Source organism: Prunus dulcis, chromosome 1 (genome assembly GCF_902201215.1).
Source record: "Prunus dulcis chromosome 1, ALMONDv2, whole genome shotgun sequence".
Classification (NCBI taxonomy): Eukaryota; Viridiplantae; Streptophyta; class Magnoliopsida; order Rosales; family Rosaceae; genus Prunus; species Prunus dulcis.
This window is the reverse complement of record NC_047650.1, coordinates 21023569-21030208: the sequence shown is the minus strand read 5'-3', so window position 1 is coordinate 21030208 and position 6640 is coordinate 21023569.

Sequence of the window (6640 nt, the reverse complement as noted above, 5' to 3'; positions counted from 1 at the left end):
GTAGCTAAAGGCTACAAGAAAAAACTAGGTATTGATTATTTTGACGTTTTTGCTCTTGTTGCTAGGCTCGATACTTGTAAAATGATTATTTCTCTTACTACCCATAATTCTTGGAAGATATTCCAAATGGATGTTAAATCTGCATCTTTAAACACTACTACAAAAAGTGAAAAAGACGACCAGAAAACAACGACGGTCTAAGTGAAAACCGCCGTGGTTTATAAAAAGACGACGGTTCTAAAAACACCGTCGTGTAATACCACCTTAGACAACAAAAAATTGGAGATTCAAATGGCTGTTCAAAAACAACGACGTACCTAATTAAACAACCGACGTCTATTTGAAACAGATTTCCGCAGTGTAAAATCAAAGCCAACAAAGAACGGCGGAAGTTATGAATCGACCGACGTAGAAATTAAAGACGACGATTTCAATAAAAACCGCCGTTTTTACTCATAAAATAACACGACGAGGTTTTCGTATAAGACGCCGTATAATTACAAACAAATCCACGTCTTTAAAATAAAAAATATCGCCGTATTAAAATAATTTACAACGACGTAAAATATAAATATATCGACGTCATTATCATATAGTTCTACGACGTTATCTTTAAATTGTACTATAAAATTTAACGTCGTATTTATTCATTTCATACGTCGTACATTTAATTTAAACTGTCGTCTTAATATGAATTTTTGTTAACAATTTTTTTCTTTGATTTTCTTATCCTACGCCGGTAGATCTACTTAATGACAAGAATTGAAATAACCACGACGGTTTATATAGAAAACCGCTGACATAATCAGATTTTTCTGAGAACCCAAGGGTTACGAAATCTTAACAGATGGAATTCTGTTCCACATCATAATCTTAACAGATGACACAGATTTGCAATCAGAGAGACAATTTTTTGGAAGTTGATGATGTGTGTGCGTTTGTGTATCTACAAAAATTATACCTAACGTCTTTGCAAATTTGCAATCAGAAAGACAATTTTCAACGACGGTTATATTACACCTAACGACGTTTAAAAAATCAACGTCGCTCAACAAATATATTACGTCGTCTTAGTATTACTTAAGACGACGAAAAACGACGACAGTAAAACAAAAACAGTCGTTGTTCTTATATTCTTATTTTATTTAAATCCACGTCGGTTATATTAAACATAACGACGTTAAATGAAAGGATTCCACGGCGCATAACAAATATTGCGTCGTGTTATTTAAAAACGACGTAGTTATATGTAACCGCCGTATTTCTTTTTTGAAATGGTTTTATATATAAGCAACTTTTCGACTTACACATGCACTGTTTCCAAACCCGATTAAAAATTTCAATCTCCCAGAGAAAACTTTTCGTCTTTTTTCCTGTCAGAGCACTGTCAGAGTATCTCATCGTCTTCCTCTCGTCTTCTTCGTCGTCTCTGAACTTAAACATCGATCGCCTTCCTCTTGCTTTCATTGCACGCAAAAGGTAAACTTTCATTTTCACTATTTTGGTTACTGTTTTGCATGCTCATACGTTTTTTGTTTGAAAAATCTTTTTACCTTTTTTCTGGCCAAAATCATTTTACTTCTTTCCAAGTTTGATAAAATATACAGACAAAGAGGGAAAGTTTCCAACTTTGAAGACAACTACCTCAACTAAATATGACGACGGTAGTTCTTATTTACGTGGTTAAATATGTAGACCACGACGGTTCGTCAGTCGTTCTAGCGTCGTCTGAAAATTGACAAAGTTGTTTTTAAAATAATAGTCTTTTTTTTATTTGCTTGTTTAATTGCAGGTTTGATTTCTCTGAACAATGGTTTTTGTTTTTCCCTTATTTGATAAAATATAAAGAAAAAGAAACTAGGGTTGGAATCTAATATAGACGACAGTATTGTTTTACGTCGTGTGAATGTTAATACCACGACGGTGTATTACTATTGGCGTCGTATGAACATAAATACCACGACGTTATATAAATAATGGTTTTACCACGACGGTGTATTACTATTGACGTCGTGTGAACATAAATCGTGGGTGAACATAAATACCACGACGTTATATAAATAATGGTTTTAAACTCGTATGAACATAAATACCACGACGGTTTATTACTATTGACGTCGTTTAAAATCGTATCATACGTCGTATTTTATTAATAACCGTCGTTTGTGTTCTTAATCTTTTCCTGAAATATTTTCATTTGCAGTTTTGTCTGTTAAAATGGTTTCTCAACAACAAACTAAGGATTCTGGCTCCAAGAAGCTTGGAATGGTAGCTCCTCAAGACAAGTCTTCGAAGGAGATGAAGTCTTCGAAGAAGATGAAGTTTGCTTCATCATCTGCTGAGACAGAACCAACCAGCCAGACAACAATCTCTGATGATTCAAAGACTGGTCGAGGTATGAGCACAATGCCTCGTGTTGTGAAGAGAAAGCTTCAGAAACCGAGGCCAATTGTTGAGTACAATAAAAGGGGGAAAGGTATTGGCCAAGCACATAGTGAAATGCAGTCGTACATTGGTGTCTTGGCACGCTCCAGAGTTCCCCTTGTGGACAAGAAATGGTCCCAAATCCCCAAGGATGTTAAGGAGCAGATATGGGAAGCAGTTGACATGGCTTTTGTCGTAGGTCAAGGGGGCAAGAAATCTGTTTTAACTTCAGCTGCCAAGAAATGGAAGGATTTCAAGTCTACACTAACGAGGCATTATATCCTTCCATACACCAATGACAAGGAGAAATTAAGCCATCCCCCGGAAACTTATAAATTCATAGAGAAAGCACAATGGGATGCCTTTGTAGCTTCAAGGCTTTCCAAAGATTTTGAGTCTGTGCATTCTCAACATGCACAGATTAGGGAGAAACTCGAGTACAATCATCGATTGTCTCGAAAAGGATATGCTGGATTGGAGGATCAATTGGAGGAAACCATGCCTGGGGTAGAAATTGATCGATCTACCTTATGGAAGAGAGCTAGACAGGACAAACATGGTAACATCCCCGATCCAAAGGTGGCAGAAAAAAGCAAAATTAATTGTAAGCCTACTCACTCTGTTTTAAATTTTTATTAAACTGTCAAAAATTCTTATTACGTCTTATGTTATATTTTTTCGTCGTGTGAATGATATTACCACGCCGAAACTTTTTAAAACACGTCGTTAAAGGTCTAAATAGGAATCACTCTGTTTTCTGTAATTATAGCATAAGACGTCGGTGGTTCATTTTCGCGTCGTGTGAATTATATTACCACGTCGAAACTTTTTAAATAACGTCGTTAAAGGTCTAAATAGGAATCACTATGTTTTCAGTAATTATAGCATAAGACGTCGGTGCTATAACTACCGTCGTGATAAGTTATAATAACGTCGGTTTATATGTTTTTGCGTCGTGTGAAATTATATAATACGTCGTTTGTACATAAATAACTGTCGTGTTTTTTGTTTTTTTTATATCTTTGTTTTAGGATGAATTGCAGAAACAAGTCTCGGAAGGCAAAGTCAGAGTAGATGGCAGCAAAGATGTGCTGACCATGGCTTTGGGCCCCGAGCATCCCGGCAGATTGAGAGGAGTAGGTGCTGGGATTTCCCCAAGGCAGTATTTCAATTTACCCAAACCACAGAGGGTTAGCTTTGACGACCATTTGAAGGAGAGTTTAAGAGTTCTCCTTCAAGAAGAGACTAACAAGATGGAGGCTAAGGCAAAGGAAGAGGCCTTAAGGATGGAGGCTAGAACAAAACAATTGGTAGAGGCTGAGAGGGAGCATTTCCTTAGTCAGCTTTCCCAATTAATTCCTAATTTTGATCCAGGCATGCTTAAACAAAGAATTAGCCAAAGCCCCAAAAATCCTATGTCTGACAAAGCTAGCTGCTCTGGAGGTGAGGTGAAATCCCTCCATTATGAGGATGATAATGCCAAAAATGGGGAACATCAGCAAGAAGAAGAGAAGGAAGAAGAAAAAAGAGATGAAGAGAAGGAAGAAGAAAAGGAGAAAAAAGATGAAGAAAAGCATGACGACAAGGTATGTTCACATAATTTTGCCTTTTTTATTTGTTTTTCAAAATTTCAGACGTCGTTATTTTTTTTTAAACCGTCGTTTGTTTAAAACGTAGACGGCGGTATTTTTTTAAGACGTAATAAAATATTCATTACGACGGTTTTTCACCGTCGTTTAAATTCTTTTCAGACGACGTGTTTTTCCTTAAACCGTCGCCTTTATTGAATTACCACGTCATCTTTTTTATTTCTTTAAACAGGTTATTGAAGTTGGTGATTATTCAAATATGGAGGCGCCATCTTCTTTAAAAAGCCTTTGTCGTTATGTGGAAACGACACTCCTTCCTGAGGATAAGCTCCTGCAATTTACAATTGATAAGGAGGTGTTTGGTGGTGATCGCGATACCTTCCTCCTGCATGAAGATATTACACAATTTGCAGGCATGGAAGAAATTGGAGCTACTGTGGTGGCTGTATATATGAGGTTCGTAATTCTAAAATAATACGTCGTTGGTTTATATTTCGTCGTCTTAACTTACTAACCACGTCGTTAGTGTGTACCGTCGCGATAATCATATTATAACGTCCTCATCTATTTCAGTACGTCGTGTGAAATATTATAATACGTCGTTTTGTTATACATAACCGTCGTATTTTTTTTTTGTGCTGACTTGTTTATATTATTTTATGTATTTAGGTACTTACACGATGTTTTGAAACAAGCAAATATGTGCAGCATGGTTGGCTTTATCGACCCTGCTACAGTTAGTGCCAACTCTGGCACAATAGCTGAGAGATCACGACTGGTAGCAGCTCGACTTCAGAAGACAGACGGTGAACAGATTTTCATGATGCCTTACAATCCAGGGTTAGTCTCCTTAGGATTTTGTTTTTATGATTTTCAATAAATGACAGCGTATAAACTAACCACGTCGGTGTTTTATTTTATTGAGTCGTTTGAAACTACTAACCACGTCGGTATTTATTTATCGTCGTGATAAATATATAATGTCGTCGATTGCTACTTTATTTCGTCGTGTGAGATATTATAATACGTCGTTTTTGTAAATAACCGTCGTTTTTATATTAATTTTGTGCAGCCGTCATTGGATCTTGCTGATTGTAAGAGCAAAGAAGGAGACCGCCTATTTTCTGGATCCTCTGCCAGGTCATCGTGTGGTCGACGAAGAGGCGAAAAACATCGTGAACAGTGCTATAAAAATGTATAATACCCACATAGCCCGAGCTGGACATAAAAATGTAATTTGAAAAACTCTCTCAGGCACACCAAAGCAACCCAGCAGTGTCGAATGCGGGTATTACGTTATGCGCTTCATGAGGGACATCATCATGGATCCTTCCTTGGGGTTTGAGAATAAGGTAAGAAGAAATTACCTTCATACATTTCACGTCGTTTTTTGTATTATCAACGACGGTCATGTAAAATTACCGTCGTTGAATATATATACTACGTCGGTTATGAAAAATATCGTCGCCTGTGATTGAATTTCTTTTTATTGATAAACCCTAATAGTCATTGTTTATGCAGTATGCCAAGGGAAACCAGGAAGCTTCATACCCCCAAGAAGCCATTGATGAAGTCCGGAATGAATGGGCAGAGTTTTTTTTCCAAATTATTAAACAGGGCAATTATTGAACACTTGATATTTATGTATAATGTACAAATTTTCTCTATAATATGTAATGTAAAAATTTGTTGAGGTTTTCTTAAATTAAAAAAAAAAAAACAAACATACAAATTGGGTAACCGACGTGTAATACTTTTCCAACGACCTAATAAAGTCAAAAACCGTCGTATTTTGTTGTTTCTTTTTAAACAAATACGACGTAAAAGGATTGTTAGACGACGTTCTTTGAACAATTGAGTCGTTTATGGTTTACAACATCTTCAATTTCTTAAGGGTTCAGAGTAGTATTTTGTAACTATAGCGGTTAAGTCGTGGAATATATATTTTACGTCGTATATTTATATAGCCGCCATGGTTTCTCATTTTAATGACGTCATTTTAACGACTTAGTAGTCTATTACAATTTACAACGTCTACAATTTATTAAAACCGACGTGGTTTGTTGTTGTGATAAGAATATTTTATTAATTTTATATCAAAATATTCAAAATAAATTTAAAATAAATCAGAAAAATGAAAAGTCAACTCCTATGAAGTCATTGATATATTTTCTTCCACATAAACCTTGAAAAAATTCATTTTGAATAATAAAAATTTAAAATGACCATCCAAAACCAAATTGTTTTGATGAGTCATAAAAACACTTCTAGTTTTATGGTTTAGGGTTTAGGGTCTAGGGTTTAGAGATTAGGGTTGTTATTTATTGGGGTTTATTTTTAAAGTACAATTTTTGGGTAGTCTAGGGTATATGTTAGACTTTAAAACCATAAAACCTTTTATAAACTTAATTTTTTAAATTGTATAATTTAGTTTTAAGGGTTTAGGATATTAATTTTTAACGACGGTGTTTGGGTCGTGGAATAAATATTTTACGTCGTTCAGTAAAATATCCGACATGGTTTCTACTTTAAACGACGTAATTTTAATATGTTAGTCGTCTATTATAATTTACAACGCCTACAATTTATTAACACCGACGTGGTTTGTTGTTGTGATAAGAATATTT